The following is a 19,929-nucleotide window of genomic DNA, read 5'->3' as shown; positions in this document are numbered from 1 at the left end:
TTTAAGAAGTGGTCTCCTGTCAGCACACTCTGTGAGAAAATATGTTCTACTTATTGGACCGCATTTTGTTTGGAATGCTATAAATGAAATTAGAATTTATCTTTCCTCAAAATTCAGATTGTTTGTTTCTTAAATAAAATTTTCTCAGTGGGAAGTTCAGAAGTAAACCACATGATAGACAACAGTGGAATTTAGTTGAGTATTAAGTAATGCTTTAACAATTGAAAAATGAAAAAACTTCTTTACATAGAGAAGGATGAAAGTCTGAAATTAACCGCCCAGTCATGGAGTTGAAATAAATAAAATTTCTACTGGTTTTTAAAAAGTGATTTTTTTTTTACAAGTTAATTATCAGTGAACTAAATAATGCAGGTTACATGTATACTACTACATTACATGAAATTACAGTTTAATTTTAAAAAATAATTTTAAAATGTTATAAATTGATAGGGATAGAATTTACTGAACACCATTCAGCAAGCAAATTGAACATTAAATAGAAGCAGAATGTATAGGACATAAAATGAGTATGAGTTAAGTTTTAAAATGCTCTAGGAAAATGTGAATTTGAAGTGATATAATAGAGAATTTCCTCAATTGAGTAGCACACTGCTGAACAGGGACGGAGTGAGGCCATGGCTTTGGTATAAATTGAAACGCAACATCTTGTTAAACTGGGCTCCAGGCAAGTCCAGGTAGATATTTGTTTTTTTCAGAATTTTCAAACTGAACACACTTCTGTAATGAATAAGAAATTGTTGTAGTCAACTTAGAAATTAAAATGTAAGGGAATTGGGAATGCTGAGAAAAATGTGCAAAAAAAACATTTTGTAGCTGAAGAGTTCAAAATACTGTAAAACATCACATGCAAAACTGAAAACCAAAATCAACATGAGGTAATACATATACATATATATAACAACAAAGAAGACCATGTATGCTGTGGTCGAAATTTAACATCTTATTAAAGAAAGAAACATCCTGTAACAGGACAAATCAGTTATCAGGTAGGAGAAAAGCTGTTCATTGTATCTTTTAATTACTCCTCACAAAATGCCTTAGAGGGAGCATTCTTCAAAAGCAGTCCGTTACAGCCTGGTCAGAATGATCAGAGAAACAAAGAATAGAGGTTAATTTTATAAACTATTGAATTTACATACAGTGTCAATCAATGCATACATTTACTCTGGTTGGTTTGATGGTTTACACCCAAATGACTTGTATAAAATATAAGTAAGTTTATTGTATTGTATTCTTATTCTTGTTATACCTTTGAGTTGAACCCTTGGAATTTCTGTGCATATAACAACTGTCAATTTTGTTTGTTTTACAGGGCATCTGCTGATGTCTTAGTCATCTTTCAGTACATTTTGTTGTTCACTTGACCTTTATCTGGTTTCCTGATATGCCTGCAAAGGTTTCTGGCATGCAGTAACCCTTTATGCTATTTCTTTAAGATTAATGCTATGCTACCCTAAAATTATTCTTCCACACCGCAAGCAATTTGGCATAAACATTTACATGTACCAGAAATGAGAGATTACATAATGTATGTTTTTGAAATATTGCAGATAAAGTGCGAGTTATAAAAAAAAAAAGTGTATGTTTTAATGGTTGAGATCAGTGTTGAGCAGTTTTAAAAGGGTCTTACAGTGGACATGGAAAAAACGTTATTGCAGTATTCAGTAACAGTTTCAGAGGAAAAATAGTTTGTGGAAGTTATGGCAAGTGCTGGTGTATTACAGTAGAAGTATAAAACTACTAAAGATAACAAGTCAATGGCTTAGACTTGTATCATGATGATCTCATTACTAGCAAACCTGCCGTTTACAAGCTCAGTTCCTAGAGAAAACACACTTACAGCAATAGCTGTGGGTGTTTGATCCACCCAGTTTTTAATAAGAAGTCAATTCTTGCTGTTATTTATTGATATGGGTTTTCGGAGGTCTCATTCTACCACATCAAATATTCCCAGTACTGTAGATTTTCTTTGGGAAGACATTTTTCTGCAGTGAAGTAGATTAACACTTCATAGTGATTCACTTTTTCCATTTCTTTCTTTCCCAATATTTTACTGAAATTAAAATCTAATGATGAATACACATAGGTACAAGTGGGCCTGACTTAGCTGCTGGCTTCCTAGTTGCAAGCTTGTAAAAAAGGCAGTTAAAGACTTCTAGTGAAGCTCTTCTAGAGTAAAAGAAATCAATTTAGGAGTCTGAATCTTAACAAGCAAGTAAAGTAAATGAAACCAAAAATGTTCTCTAACAGCCTTTATTCAATTGAGATAAGAAGCCAATAAAGACTTTAACCATTTTTTCTGGAATGAAAACTTAGTCTGCAGCTGTCCAAAAAACGGAATGTAACACTAGAATAAAATATAAATAGTGACAAAACGAGAACTGTGTCTTTAAGGTAAGTGATGAAACGAGAGAACACATACCTACAATTGTAAACTTGTAGGTCTAGTAAATTGAGACTAATTCCAAACATTAAATATGGTGTAGCTGGACTTTATTCAGAAAGTAAACTTACAAAGAGGTAGAGAAGGGCTATATTAGTGTGTGAAAAAAAGAAAAAATAGTATTTCTTGGCTGAAAACAAAACACGATATTTAACCTGTTGGTAATTCATCAGATAATGTTCTCTATTAAGTAGATACATGGTGCTGGCATTTGAAGGCATTTTTTTGCATATGTAAAAGAAAGGACCTCATTGAGGAAGTGATCGTACTGCTAACAGAAAAATCTTAAGAGAACCTAAATTAAATGAGTGAAATGAAATTAATTTCAATTGAACAAAACATGAGACAAAACACACTGAATTAGTAGATTATGGTTATGTTCTTCCTTCCAGTTGCGTCTCAGGCATTAAAGTTAGAAATTAAGATGACCAATTAAAGAATGAATTCATAATGTCAAGAATGTCAGTGTGCTTGTTAGAAGAATAGTTCAAGATAACTTGTTCCATAGACTTACTAGTCTAATGCCTATGTTACATTTACTAAGTTTGCATCTATGTTGTGATGTTCTGACTGAAGTACTTATTAGAATGCCCCCGCTAACGTGAACCTTATTCATTTTTTCAAATATTTCACCCATTCATTTTGGGTTGTTTAGGTGGCAACAACTTTTATTTCTATTGCACATTTTCATACACAGGATATAGCTGAAAGTGCTTTATAAGATCTCAAATAAATATTTGCAAGAAAAGAAAAACAGATTAAAATTATATAAGAATGATGATAAATAACATGCAAAAAATAAATCAATATGCACTTACAGTACATAAAATAGAGATATAATTAACAGAAAAGTAGAGTCCTTATATATAGATTTTTTTTAAGTCTCTAAAGATGAGTCTGATGATAAAGTCAAATGGCCAGGGAGTACAGGAAGCTGGAAAAAAACAAAATCTGCATGGATTCCAAGGTCAAGAGACCACCCAGCCTCCTATGGCCATCCTACCTAAAATAAATGTTCTTAAGTCATTCCTTCTTGTTTTTTAGGCTTTGTCCCTGAGGATTTGATGCAGTGGGTCTCGTGGACAGTAGGGGTTCCCACCTTCATTCAGGCATCAGAGGTGGCTGCACAAGACTTCGATCAGGTGGTGGTGGTGCAAAACCCCACCACAGAAAAAAATGGAAAAGAAAGCTTAGAAAAGTATAGATTAATAATAATTGCAAATCCACGAAGAATAAGATTATTCTGTGGAAGTATAATCTATTAGGAGTATACAGATAGATAGATAGATAGATACTTTATTAATCCCAATGGGAAATTCACATTCTCCAGCAGCAGCATACTGGTACAATAAATAATATTAAAGAATGATAATAATGCAGGTGAAAAACAGACAATAACTTTGTATAATGTTAAATGTTAACGTTTACTCCCCTGGGTGGAATTGAAGAGTCGCATAGTTTGGGGGAGGAACGATCTCCTCAATTTGTCTGTGGAGCAGGACAGTGACAGCAGTCTGTCGCTGAAGCTGCTCTTCTGTCTGGAGATGATACTATTAAGTGGATGCAGTGGATTCTCCATAATTGATAGGAGCCTGCTGAGCGCCCTTCTCTCTGCCACAGATGTTAAACTGTCCAGCTCCATGTCAACAATAGAGCTTGCCTTCCTCACCAGTTTGTCCAGGCGTGAGGCGTGAGTAGAACGAAAACGTACCTTCGAGAAAGCCAAATTAAAGCAGTGGGTTTTTTGGGTTTTTTTTTTTTTTTTTGATGTTCCACAGTGTTAGGCTGTCATCTACTGGTAAAATATTCCAGATTTTGGAGCATAAAAGCAAAAGGTTGCCTCACCACTTCTTTTATACTTGGTTCTTGAAAAAAATAAGCAAATGGCTTTTAGAAGATCTAAGATTAAGGTTATGAGTTGGAGTGTTGGGTGACAGGCACTCCATCATATTAGAAGGAGCATGATTATTTAAAGCTTTATATTTCATTAGTATTACATTAAAGTCAGCTCTAAAGGACACAGGTAACCAATATAATGATGTTAAAACTGGTGAGATGCACTCAAACATTATTTTTCTAGTTAATATTTTTCCTCCTCCGTTCTGCACTAATTTTGCAACTGATCAATGTCTTTCTTAGGTAGTCATTTAGAAGTTCATTACAGTAATCTGACTAAAAACAAAAACATGAATTCATTTTTCAGCATCTTGCAATGTTATAAAAGGTCTGACTTTTGCAATGTTCCTCAAATGGAAAAAATGAAATCCTAGTAAATCCTTGTTAATGTGAGATTTAAAATTAAAAGGTCAGGGTCCATGGTTACACCTAAATTCTTCACTTCAACCTTGACTTTACCCTTTGTTCATATCCTGCATCAATCATTTCTATACTGTAATTAGGAAGTTCATCTCAGGAATGCATACGTTTGTTATATCCTTCTTATGCTAGGATGTTCTCATGTGCACACATTGTAAGTGCTTTATAGTAGCTTAAGCCAAACTTCTCTTGACTTACTCGAATCAGCTCATTGTAAAAAGGAGCATCCTGCGAACAGTTTTATCTCCTCTGTGCTTTGCCTTGTTGTGGACACTGACAAATCCATTTTACACTGCAAGGTTTACTACAGGATGACCTTCTTGGCTCTGTGCAGTTAAATCTTAATACTTTTCATTTTGTCACTCAAAACTAACATGCTCAATGTTAAACAATTTCAACACATCACTCCAATTGTGAATTTTGGCAAAATTCCTCAATTCCTATGAATACTAACCACCGTGTCACTGTTGAACTCCACCTATGACCCTTCCCTAAATCAGACAATGATGGTAGCTACAGAGCTTGCTTTTTTTAAGGCAATTTGGCACCCACTCTCATGGGTTACCATCTCAAAAGGTTTTTGAAAGTCAAGGTAGACGATATAAATGTATTCCATTGCCACTGAATATTTCTGATGCTTTCTCATAAAAACCTAGCATAACTTAAAAAGAGGATGTTCCCCTCAATATTACCCCAAAAACAACACTGATCACAATCAATATTTGAATTTTTGCACCCAGTCACCCTTTTCAAGTATTAAAGGTAGCTTCTCTGTTTGATCTTATTAGAGCAAAGAATCTGTTATATTTAGTTGTGGAGGGTTTTATTTAAGTTAAGAAATGAAATGACATTAGTAAAACTTAACACCTCTTTTACGGAGCCATTACATAAAAGGTACTGTATCTTTGTTAAATATGTGTTACGTGAGCTGGCACCTGCTTCACAGTTTTCGTTGAGCAGAATATGTGGGAGAGGAAGCTGTGGGAACAGCCATTCAAGATAATGTTAAATCTGACCTGAACCTACATGAGATGTGCTGTCACACATAATTCCTAATTATGTATAATCACATTAAAATCATGGAATAAATGTCTGAATATTGGATTTACTTTGCAGAATGCACCTTATGGAGGGGTAGATATGTCTGCAAAGAGAAGCAGGTTACTGTGTCGCATATTTTATTAGGACATATGCGAAGTGAGCCAGAGACACGGGCACTGTCCAGACTGAGATGGCTCTTGCTGAATATTGTGCATGTTGTATCAACAACTGTACATATTTCTGGATGCCTAGAACTGATCAGTTTCATTCAATTCTATTCAGTGGGAAATTAATATTAATATTTTGATGTAATATTTAATGTTTTCATTATTTTACAACTGTACTGAACAGCCACGAGTATTGCTACATTTATTTCAAAGTTTGTTTTTCAAACGAATTTCAGTTCTTTCTCTGAAACTCACACAGTATAGATAACATACATGCCATGAGAGTTTTAAAACAACAACATAAAAAAAAAAGATGATGTGCACTACCTGTCAGGTTGGAGGGTATTTCTGACTTTAGCAAATGTTGCCTTCATCAGCTTCACACAGATTTACAAAATATTTGTGAACAGAAAGATGAATGGTGTAAAAATAAAAAAGCAGTTTTAATTTAGAGTGCACCTCCAATACATGTACAGTTCCACTTCCACAAAATATACTTGTGATTTGTAAATTAAATAAATAAGCCCTGTAAAAAATAACTTATCAGCTACAGAAAACTAGACATGAAATGTAACAAATATTTGTTCAAATATCCACATATACATTTTCTGAAGAAGATTATTTCGATTGAGGGTTGCACAGAGCCTGAGTTTCTAACCTGGCAGCATTGGGTGCAAAGCAGAAACCCACCCTGGATGACATCTTAGTGTGCACTCACACACCCCGACACCAGTCCAGCTCAGAATTTCTAATCGGCCTAACATGCATGTCTTTGGGATACCAGCAAGCATGTACTTCTTTATCTTGTTATTGCTTCCATAATTTTAACTGCGATGCAAACTTCCAGGCATTATCACAAATACACTTACAGTAGATAGACCTTAATATGAATTCTGTTTTTATTTTTACTTTAAATATATTGTTGCCATTTTCCAATATGTTTTATCAATTCCAGTCTCACAGTGCCAGACATGTAATATATACCTGTGAAAATAACCTTGAGTGAATTTAGCTTAAAAGTGGGTGGGAACAATTAGACAGTTCACTGGTATAACAGTAAAAAATAATCCAACACCTCCGGAAGGGGGGCACCTCAAAGAGGGAGTTAAGATTTAAAACCACAAAGAGATACGGTGCTCCTCGTAACATCAAGCAAGCCTGTGGTTAGGTGGATAAACAGTCCATGGCTGAAAAGTCTCCTAAAAACCCTAGTAAACATGTAAATGTGTGTTGTTTGCATGGAGAATTGAGCATGTGTTAAAAATAAAGAAAGGGGAAAACCTTTCTATAAAACCAGGTTATACTTGGGCATACAAAGACATCGGTGGGCTTGTGGCATAACCGCCAACTACATGTGGTGTCAGTCACTCACCGCTATGATGACACAGTCGGAGTTGTTGCCCTGTGGGAAGGTGAACCTTCAGCCCAGCCTGAGGTCCAGAGTACTCCGATGTTTACTTCTGAAACAGGTTTCCATTAGGGATATCTCTGTACTTTGCTCCATTCAGGTCTCCCACAACCCTGTTTAATCTTCCAGTTCCTGCCTTTGAAAAAACAACCCCACAGTATGATGTTGCACCACTATGCTTCAATGCTGGAATGGTATTGCACAGGTGATTTCCTCCAGATATGACGATTATTTTGGTTTCATCAGACCAGAGAACCTGAGGCTTTAGGTAATTTTAGCAAAGGCCAAGTGGGCTTCCATGTGTCCTTTACTGAGAAGAGACTTTATCTGGCTACTCGGTTGTGTGCTGCAGTGATGGTTGTCCTTAAAGAAGTTTCTTCCATCTCCACACTCCACCAGAGGGACTATTGTGTTCTTGATTATGTCTCTTACAACAGCCCTTCTCCCACGATTGCTCTGTTTGACTGGGAGGCTAGCTCTAGGAAGAGTTATGATTGTTCCAGACATCTTCTATTTAAGAATTATGAAGGCCACTGTGCTCCTGGGATCCTTCATACTGCAGGAATTTTCTGAAGCCTTTCCCCATATCTGTGCCTCTGAGATCTGCAGGCGGATTTGAAGTGTCATAGCAAAGGGTGTAAATACTTGTGTCAATGTGATATTTCAGTTTTTTATTTTTAATAAATTTGCAAAAATTTCCAAAATCCTTTTTTCACTTTGTCATTCTGAGGGGTTGAGTGTTGCTTGATGTGGGGAAAAAAATTAAAACGATTTTAGCATAAGACTGCAACATTGCAAAATGTGAAAAATATGATTTGAATACTTTCTGAATCAACTTTGAAGCATTAGTCAAAAGGACGGTATGATTATATGATTAATTAATCAACCTTCAGTTACCTTGTACTACCGAGCTCCTGAATTGTAACAGTAATTTTAGCGTTCTGTTTTCTCTCCGTGTCATGTCTTTTGATCAGCTCCTTTTTCTCTCTTTCCCTGTCTTTCCATAATTATTTGACATAATACACAAGGAAAAGTGGGACACTGCATCCCCCCACCGAATGTTTAAAGTGCCAGAGAACAGAATGAAGTCGGGGTGGGGTGTTCAGGAAGAACCCTGTATGGGCGAAGCCATTAGAGTGGCAGATTTTGCTGCTGCTCACTACAGACCTTTTATCGAGTTGTCTGAAGACCTCCATTGTAATCTCAAGAATCACACCTGGCCCCGCAAGACTGTCACTGTTACGCCTGTACCTCTGTCTGCACTCAACATGTCATGTAAGTGGTATACCTTGGTTACTTTGCCCAGAACAACTCCACTGGAGATATCAAAATGATTTTTTCATTTCTTTAATTATTCACTCAGAATATCTATTAGTTCTCATGCTACTTACTTTTTCCAATTATCCTGTATTATAATTAATTTAATCTGCCCCATGGTTCCTCAACTGAACATACATGTACACCATTGCAGTTTACTTTATTTATGCCTTTTCTATATCTGCTTAAAATATGTTTTATTAAAATTTATTTTAATTTTCCCACTGCTAAAATCCAACGAAGCTTTAAATGATAGACCATTGTTACCTAGCAGATCATTAACCTCTTTTCTGAATCCCATCCTTATTATAATAAAGTGTATAATCAAGTGAAGACCCTCATCTCCTCTTGATAGTAATTTGACTGACCAGGTAAATGGTGCCTTTATTGTATTGGCTTTTCTTACTTTATTTTTAAGCATTTAACGCCACTCATTTCTACAATACGTGTTATGAGCTGTAATACAAATGAACCTCTGATTCACAATGAAAATCTCCTGTCAGTGCATTCCTTTGTGGTGTGAGGCGATTATCTCAGTAGTCCACAGCATTAAAAATAGAAGTGAATTAAAGGAGAAGAGTGCATAGAAAAGTGTAAAGGAGAATAGGTTCAAATCCCTACATGGCCAGCCAGGGATTCACAATGGTTTCAAACTGATGATTATTATTGATCAGGTAAGAACAGCTTGCAGTTTAAAGTTAATTTTAAATGTGACGCAAGTTAAACAGTATAGAGACAACATCTCAGTGATATGGAACCACAACTAAAAATCCAAAAGAGGTGAAACACTTGACATAGAGAAGCACAAAGACATGGGCTAATTATAAAAGTAGGAAGCAAAAGCTATTAAGAGTTTGAGCCATCTTGTTTAATGTCTTAATTATGAATTTGGTTTTACTTAAGTCAGTTGAATCAGCAGAATTACAGTCTTTCTCCAAATCACTTGATCCCTTGAGGGGTTCTGGGGATGTGGAGCTGGAAAAGGCTTTGAATTGTGGGGGACATTCCATTGCAGTGCCAACTCATCCACAAAATTGCCAGCCATCCTAAAATGCATGTCTTTGGGGATGGTGTAGGAAAAAATTTGTGCAGACGCGGGAGAGCATGTAAACTTCACACATGGCAAGTGACTCAGTGTAGGATTCGAATCCTGGAGTGTGGATCTGTAAAGCCACCTTGCCATCAAAAAGAATTCTTTCAGTTAAGCAGTACATCAAATACTTATTAGACACCAGTGGATGTGCATCTTCACACAAAACAGTTCCTGAAATCAGGAATAACCTACAAAGTCATGTACAGTAGCTGAAGTGAAAATCTTGACATTAATGGAGCACTTGAATTAAAAAAAAATGTTGGGGTAATTCAGCTATTAGTTTATCAGATCAAGTTGATGTACTAGTGAGTCTGCTCTCATTTGTCAAACTATACGTGTTCTTATTACATAAAGTAACACATTCAGAAAGTTGTTTATTACAATCTGTCACTGTCATGAGTCCAGACTTTTTTGAAAAATATTATATATCCACAGATCTGACATTTTACATAGATGTGGTAACTATGAATGCCCTGCTGTGGGCTGGCACCCTGCCTGGGGTTTGTTTCCTGCCTTGCGCCCTGTGTTGGCTGGGATTGGCTGCAGCAGATCCCAGTGACCCTGTAGTTAGGATATAGCGGGTTAGATAATGGATGGATGGATATAACTATGAAGTTAAAAACAAAGGTAACATCTACTCCTGCTTTTTTGTTTGGAATTGATCCAGCTTCTTAATTTGTATTCAGCAGGAAGCACTGAACTACTCAGGATTGTAGTAACATATTTTGGCAGGACCACTGAAACACCCTTCACCAGTATTATGGTGAACATGCCACTAGCTCCAAGGTAATGTTTGTGGATTTGTGGGATTTTGCAAGACTAAACATTGAGATAATAATCACAAAAGACAATGCCCCAAGGTGCGTGATAGTGCTTGTTGTGGCTTACAATTTTAAAACATGCCAGCAGCGTCACTTTGAGATCCATCACATGATCCTCTCCTTGCTCAAGAGACTTGTTTAAAGCCCTCCAAGTTGTTTTAACAGGCTTTGTCATTGCTTCAGTAAAGGAAGTGTGCAAACTGCAGCTACTAAACTGTAGAACCTTTTTTTGCATGAAGATGTTCTAAAGCTTCTGCAATACAGGACCAACTCTGTTTGAAAGCACAGAAGTATTTTAAAAGTATGTTTTTTGAGGTCTTAATTACTGTTGTGGAAATTCGAATAAATATTTGTAGTTACTTTGGGTTTTTATTATGCTTATGCTATAAATACTGGTCTCCAAATTTGCATTATGTTGACCACATCATTGTCTGTGTTTGACCCTTTTGCTTCTTAAGGAGAAGTAGGAAATTGAAGCTGTGATCTGAAAGTCTCATTTCCTTCAGACCTAGAGCTCCTCTCTGCCACAAACCTACATTAAAACTCTTTTATTCAGTATTTACTGAATACCTTATCCTAAGATGCAGAATATCAGAAACATGACCCGCAAGAGCTGGTGTCTATCTGAGTAAACTTTGACTGAGAATTTACATGCATAACATTTCTGTTCACTTTCATTTGCCTAGTACTGCCATCTTACTACATCTGCATCAGGACCACAATTTCCAGAAGAAAGAGTTTACAAATGCCCCCTGCCTAAGTTACATTCTTAATGATATTAATATTCTATTTGTGCCCTTTTCAAGTCACTGGTGTAATACTGAAAAGCTCCACCACACATAAAATGTCCAGCTCCCGATTTTAAAAGCAGAGCGTACCACACTTGCTTAATATGTCGAAAAGAAATCAAAGTGAAGAAACCCACTAGGGAACATCTTCAGTGATCAAACTGCATTCTGAAGGAGTTTTTGTATATTTGCCAGTAACTTATAAATATAAATGTGCCTCATCTGCTTATGAGTGTGACACGTGACTTCTTTGTGTGTGTGTGTGTGTCCAAGTACACTTGGGTGCACCAAGACGTTTTGCCAGCCCTGTGTTCATGTTTCACATCTATATTATTTACTTGAATGCTGAGATCAAGGCACACAACTACCAATTTCCTTGCCTTCACTTCACCACTTTTGCCCCAGGTTGCACTTGAAAGATCAGAAGTGCCATTTTTGCATCGATTTATGCTATCATATTTAGATGTGTTTTGGGCTGTTAAAATAATTCATTCATTCAGTCCTGGCTTTTTCAGGATTGCCGGCCAGTGTCTACTACAGTAGCAAAGTCAAGAACCAAACCTGCTCAGAACATGGGTTCATTGTAGGGTCTTTTCTTTCACATTGGGCCAATTTAGAGTTGCCAGTCAACTTAACCTGCACCACTTTCAGATTTATGAAGAAATTTGTGAGCATGTCCAGCAACCATACCACGTCCACTTCAGAACACGCCACTCACCTGAAGCTAAGCATGTTTGGGCCTGGCCAGTACTTGGATGGGAGACCTACCATAAAAGCCTGGGTTGCTGCTGGAAGAGGGTGAGCCCAGCAGGGGCCACTTACTCTGTGGTCTGAATGTGGATTCCAATGCCCCAGTGCAGTGATGGGGATACTGTGCTGTAAAAATGGCGCCACCCTTTGGATGAGGTCACAACTGTCTGTGGTCATAAAAGATCCCTGGGCATCCTTCGTAAAGAGTAAGGTGTTACTAAATCTAGTTATTCTGGACTCCAGGTCACCCTCTGTTTCTTATTGGCTATCTTTCACCTCTTCACCACCTTACAGCTAATGCGTGATGAGGGTACTGGTGTAAAAATGGCTGTCATCACATCATCCAGGTGGATGCTGCACATTAGCAGTGGCCAAAGTGGCTCCCCACTCATTATGTAAAGCGGTTTGAGTAGCGAGAAAAAGCACTATATAAAAAAGTAAAGAATTTTATTATTATTATGTGGGGGAAATGTTGTGCAGAGAAAGGAAAAGGTACAGAAACCACCAAGACAATACTCGAGCCAGTATTTGATCCAAGGCCCCTGGAGATTCAAGCTTCAAGGCAGCAGCACTGTACCTTCATGACACACCTAATAAAATCATCAGTTCGAAAAAAGTAAACTAAGATAATGTAATAAGAGAGGTTTTAATACTTTTTACAGATAAGCTACAGTGTGAGGTAGGATTTTTAAATGGATACTAAAGGTTTCATCTATAAAAGTTTGGAAGGAAGAATGAAAAGAAGTGTGTCTGAAAACATATATATGTAAATTAAGATAATGTAACGCAAGCAATGTTCATATTTTGTGCAAAAAAACCTAAAGTGAGTGCTAGAATTTAAAAATAGACATGAAGATTTTGTATATTTAAAATCATGACTTTTAGGGGACTGCTCCCCCTGATTCCTGTCGTGAGCCTGCCATTCATTTAGCAGGAAGCTACCATATATACTCTTTCTTTGTGGCCATTTCTAGGGCTGGATAAATCAAAACTGCCATCTGAGAAACTGTGCCTCCTATTGGCATCTTGAGGCACTACACTAATGATCTCCAAGTAAACTTTAAATGGGCGAGGCCTCATCATAATTTAACAGTATTGTGCCCTGCCATATGCCCTCTAGTTCCTCCTCAGTCTAACCAAATATACTGAACAGACCAACTGTGACCACAGTCCGCCTCTGAGGCTCTTCTTATTGTATATTAAGTTAAATCTCCTTCTAAAGCTGAGGTAAGGTAAACCACATGAAAATAAAAAATATATACCAGTATAGAATGAATTTTCCTGTAGTCATCTACTGTATTTTTAGCATATTTTACTTACCAACAAGTAATACAGTAAATACAACAAGGGAGAGTTGTAAACATTGTTTTCATCTAATAATGATAATTTTATTAAATGATTTATTACATCTTTCATAAATGCAACTCTTTATAGATTTTAAATCCAAGAAAGGAAATTGTTTTTAAAGAATAAATAATATAGACAGGGTACTACTTACCTTAAAATCCAATATCTTGGGTGCAAATCCTACACACAATCATTGTCTGTGTTGAGTTAGCATGTTCTCCCGGTGTTCTTCTGGGGGTTCCTCTAGACACTCCTGTTTTCCTCCCACACCCCCAATTTATTTGTGTTACATTATTTGGTTACTCTGGACTGGCCGCAGAGGTATTTGAATGAGAAGGTCATGCAATGGACTACCATAACTCCCTTTCTAGGGTTGATTCCTGGTTTGAGAAAATCCTAATGGTTCTTAGATAGGTTTTGGGCCCTTAATTTGATTAGGTGGGTTGGAGAATGTTGTATTTTGCAAAAATACATACAGAGTAGAAAGTTGTAGGCATAATACATACCATATGAAGAGTTGGGAGAATGATACAATAAGCAAGGCTATTACAGACAGCTGAAGACTGACTGACACGTTATATCAGCATGAAGGCTGCTAAGGAGGAAGTCCTCATTCTTATAGCACCTACATTGGAATTGTATAATCCTTACAATATGATTTCGCAATGTGCACTTTTTTACCCGTGCAACAGTGCACAATAGTATAATCCATTTGGTTGTTCACCTCACTTCTGCGCATTTCCTCTTCCATAATCAACAGTGGTCACTCAGTTATTACTTTTTTCAGCCGAGTTCACACACAAAACAGCATTTCTGCTAAACTTGTAGCTCTTTTTTGTTGGTAGTGTGGTGGTGACCTTTACTTGAATGAATCTAGTACTCCATGTGCTTTGCAATAAAGTGAAGGCAGTTAAATGCATTCTCTCTCACCCAATTTACAGATGTTAATTTACCATAAATGTGTGTCTCCTGAAGGCACTTCAAAGCTAATATTCCACATGCTGATATAAATGCACACATTCTGGATCTCTACAAAAAAAAGTCAAATAAATTTTAAGGGTAAGTTTCAATGTTCCATCATAACAGCTGAATTTAGATACACACATTAGAACATGCATGGCCATGTTAGAAAAACAAAGTAAGCCCCAAAAATTACATGTTTACATGGGGAGAACATGCAAACTCCACAGAGTTACCCCTAATAATAAAGGAGCGTAGTGCAACATTAGTATAGTACAAAATCAAACTTCAGTCACGTGGTCCTATACAAAAACAAATGGACCACAGGTTACAAGGTAGCAGATTCACAGACCCCCCCAGTTTGTGACCTACAGCAGTTCGATCTGCTGATACACTACGTCGTGTAGGTGTGTGCATAGGTGGGTCCTGGAATAAAGTAGTGCCCAATAAATGCTGTCTAATGCCTTGCCATCAATGCTGCTGGGATAGGCTCCAGCCTGATGAGTCTGGATTGGATTAAAAGAGCTGACAAATGTTATGTTTTGCACGCTTTTCACTATTTGTAAGTTTTTCTCTGTTCTTTTTGTTCCCATATGATTAATCTTTTAATACATTTTCCAAAAATGACAATCAGAACCTTCCTTTCCTATCATTTTTTTAAATAATGCTACATGAGTAGACATTTTTTGTCCTTCAGTTTAGGTAATCTTTTCATTAACAATCTTTGCTCCTTATAATAGTTGTTGCATTTTAATTTCAAATAAATGTTTAATTATATAGCACCCTTCGCTAATGTCAACATCCCAGATTGTGTATATAAATTTACATACTGCATGCAAAAACGTAACAGAAAAGTACATAACAAGGTACTGTTTACAAACAGAAGCATATATGTTGTGTCTATTCAATCTAACAGTAATAGAGAATTTTATAAAATGCCATAGAAATCATGTTAAAGGAAGATCTGGCCAGTTGGCAATGAAGATAAAGAAAAAGAAACCTCAGTTAACCACAGAGAACATGAGACCCTGGCTGGGTTTTGATCATCTTTAGGCCACTCTACGATACATTCCATGTTATGTTCTGTAAGCTAACACACCCATATTATTGTCTGGTGCTGAGTCTGTCACTACTTCATGCCAAGAATTACCAACCACTTTGATGTCTCTTTCTGTGGTCATAGAAAACAAAACAAACAAAAAAAATTAATAAAAGCTGGTAGCAATGCGTCTCACAAACAATGACTGAGCAAATTATGAGGAGCACCAGTACACCTGCTTATCCATGCAATTATCTAATCAACCAATTATGAGTTAGCCATACAATGCATTAAATCATGCAGACACAGGGCAGGAACTTCAGTTAACATTTAAATCAAACATTAGAATGGGGAAAAAATGTGATATCAGTGATTTCAACCATGGAATGATTTTTGGTGCCAGACCTCACTTTGTCTTTAAAAATATATCGGGTATCTGAACATGAGAGTGAGGTACAGATGTTGCTGTTAGTCCCACAGACTTTCTGGCAACAAGTCTGTGAACTAGCACATGCCCACCTCTAAGGTGGCCATCTAGACACAGAGAAAGTCTTGGAGAGAATTAAACTCCATTTCTTTTGGCCGGGAATTAATGAGGAGGTCTGTTGTTTTTGCATTTCATGTCCGGAACGTCAGTTGCGACAGATTCCCTGGTGGGACTGTGGTCCTCTTGACCGTTTTTCCCTCATTGACATTTCCTTTGAGCAGTTGGGGATTGATATTGTCAGACCCCAAGAACCTTTCGCTATAGAACTCAAATACATTCTAGTTATTGTGGATTGTGCTACCCGATATCCTGAAGCCATCCCCTTAAAAATGGCTAATTCAAAGTCTATGGCACGAAAACTGGGCTGTCTGTGCGCAAGTCGGCTTCCCAAAAGAAGTCCTAACCGACAAGGGAATGCCTTTTACCTTGGAAACGTTCAAGGAGGTTGCCAAATTACTCAGCATTTAAAAGCTTCCGTATACCATCCCCAAACAGATGGCTTAGTGGAGCACTTTAGTCAGACGCTCAAACAAATGCTGCTTCAAGTGGTTCAGCGAGGATGGGAGAAACTGGAATCAGTTAATCCTCCTCAACATGTTTGCCTACCGGGAGATCCCTGAAGCCTCCATGTGATTCTTCCCATTGTCTGTTACTATACAGGTGACAACCCTGCGGTCTTTTGGACATCCTAAAAGAAGGTTGGTAAGAGGAGGCCAATCCTTCCACAAATATTTTGGAATATTTCGTGTAAATTATGCAATAGATGTGGCAAAATTAGACTCATTCTAAAGGAGAACATTGAGCGTGCTCAATCAGCTCAGGCTCATTACTATGACCAGGGTGCGACTCTTGGAGAGTTTCATGCCAGGGACTGTGTTATGGTGTTTGTTCCCACTAACCACTCCAAATTGTTGGCCCATTGGCAAGGCCCTTATGAGAGTAAAGAGAGGAAGGGTCTGGTCAACTATTTGGTGAAACAAGCTAATAGGCAGCTGACCAAGCGAGTGTATCATGTGAACTTATTAAAACCATGAAGAGAAAGGGAGCCTGACCCTTACTCCTCCCAACCTCGCTCCTTCTTCGCATTCAGTCATCTTAATCTAGGTGATAATATTTGACACCCCAGCAAAGACAAGAGCTCGAAGCAGTTATCTCGTCGGTCCCTGATGTGATGAATGAGCTACCCGGAAGAACCTTTCTCATTGAGCATGACATTGTTACGGAACTGGGAGTTGTTGTCATAGAATGCCCATATCACCTCCCGGAAGCCAAACTAGCAGAGTTCGAACTTGAGGTCAAACAAGAGCTTCAGCCCTTGGTTTAGCCCCATCATTTTGGTCTCAAAGCCAGACAAGAGCTGGCGCTTTTGCAACAATTTCCGTCAGCTAAATCAAATCTTCCAATTTGATGCCTACCCTATACCTCAAATGGATGAACTCCTTGAGCAACTGGGGAAAGCACAATACTTGACCACTCTTGACATGATGAAAGGGTGTTTTCAAATTCTTTTAAAAATGTGTTTAGTACCTCAAGTGGTCATTGTCAGTATGTGGTCCTCCCATTTGGTTTGCATGGTGCACCAACCATGTTCCAACATCTGACAAACTGCTCTGGCCCCACCAGTCCTATAGTGCCGCCTACTTGGAAGACATTGTCATCTATTCCGGCACCTGGCAGGATCATATGCATCAGGTATGTGCAGTATTGCTAACACTTAGTGAAGCTGGCCTAAAAGTCAATGTAATAAAATGCTTTTTTGGTCTAACCAAGGCTAAACATTTGGGCTACTTGGTGGGTAGAGGTAATGTATATCTCTAATGTTCCAAGGTTAATGCAATACTTAAGTGGTCCCATCTGAAAACCAAGAGGCAGATCGAGGTCTCATTTTTAAATCACGACATCATTACTACATGGAGAGAAGGCTAATAAGATCTTAGCTCAACAAATCCACAAGCAGGAAGTTCGAAAAGCAATATCAGCAATCACCAACACAGACGGAGATAGAATCATTGGCCATAAAAATATAATGCACATATTTAAAGACTACTGTAGGTCCTTATATTCTACTCAGTTTAAAGAATACAAGACACAATCTAATGCAATTTTGATACATTTTGGGTACCACAGCTAGATACTCTCAATGCAGAGGAACTGGATAAAACTCTGACACTATCAGAACTATTAGGCACTATAAACTCACTTCAGAGTGGGAAAGCACCAGGTCCTGATGGCTACCCTGCTGAATTTTATGAAAAAAATTCAATTAAGTTAGCTCCCCTTTTATTAGCAACTTTTATAGAAACCAGAGACAATAAAATTCTACCTTTTTTCACCTAGCATTAATTACTGTTTTTCCTAAGAAAAATAAGGACTTATTACAATGTGCATCATACAAACCAATCTCACTTCTGAATAATGACAAGATACTCTCCAAAGTCCCAGCTAGAAGGATTTAGAAAGTACACCCTTCAGTAATATCACAAGACCAAACCAGATTTATTAAAGGTATACATTTGGCTTCCAATCTCCAATGCCTAGTTAATGTAATATATTCACCCATAAAGTCCAACGCTCCAGAGATCTTATTATCTTTGCATGCAGAAAAAGCATGTGATATGGTTGAATGGGATTACCTATTCACCACTACTGTATACCAGTCCAGAAGCTTCAGTTTGTATTGACAACACTATTTCAGACTACTTCAAACTAGAACGTGGTACTAGATAAGGATGCCCCTGTCACCATTGCTATTTGCAATCACCATTGAGCCATTGGCTGTTCACTTTCAAAATGCATCAGAGATAAAAGGGATTTTTAGAGAAGGACTTGAACAGAAAATATCACTATATGCAGATGATATGGTACTGTATATATCAGACCCACAAAATTCTGTGCCTGCAGCCCTAATTGTACTAGCAGAATTTCAAAAGATATCTGGACTCAAAATTAATTTGAACAAAAGTGCTTTTTCCAGTGAATTCTCTAGTAAACAGCATTAGATTGGACACCTTGCCTTTTATCATAGCAGATCAGTTTAAATATCTAGGGGTAAACATCACAATATAAATCTCTTTTTCAACAAAATTGTGCTGTTTGCATGGACAAAATTAAACAAGACGTGCATAGATGGTCTACCCTCAATCTTAGTTTAGCAGGGAGAATTAACAGTATCAGGATGAATATCCTCCATGATCTTCTGTTTCTGTTTCAAAACATCCCAATGTACGTTAACAAATCACTTTGAAATAACTTCATTTATTTGGGATTCGAAATATCCCCACATCCAAAGGGTGACACTACAACGACTTAAATCAGGAGGCGGCATGGCTGTACCTAATTTTCAATTTTATTACTGGGCGGCAAACACACAAGCTGTAAAAACCTGGGCACTGACAAAAATAGATGAACACACACTAGCTTGGTCTGCAATAGAAATTAAATCCTGCAGTACGTCTTTATATTCCTTGCTTTGTACGCCAGTAAATACAAGGTATCGTCAATATACTAACAAACCAATAGTCCTTCATTCACTCAGAATATGGAACCAATGAAGGAAGCACTTCAAGTCAGAAAACATTTTATCTTTGGTACCTCTACATGATAACCACCTTTTTCCACCACCTCAAACTTACACAGTTTTTAATGTTAGGAAAATATATGGGATTAAATCATTTAGAAATTTGTATATAAATAATGGGGTGGCACGGTGTTGCAGTGGTAGCACTGCTGCCTCGCAGTTAGGAGATCTGGGTTCGCTTCCCGGGTCCTCCCTGTGTGGAGTTTGCATGTTCTCCCTGTGTCTGCGTGGGTTTCCTCCGGGCGCTCTGGTTTCCTCCCACTGTCCAAATACATGCAAGTTAGGTGGATTGGAGATTCTAAATTGTCCCTAGTGTGTGCTTGGTGTATGGGTGTGTTTGTGTGTGTCCTGCGG

Source organism: Erpetoichthys calabaricus, chromosome 11 (genome assembly GCF_900747795.2).
Source record: "Erpetoichthys calabaricus chromosome 11, fErpCal1.3, whole genome shotgun sequence".
Taxonomy (NCBI): Eukaryota; Metazoa; Chordata; class Cladistia; order Polypteriformes; family Polypteridae; genus Erpetoichthys; species Erpetoichthys calabaricus.
The sequence above is the reverse complement of the archived record's forward strand: the minus strand, read 5'-3'. Positions refer to the sequence as shown.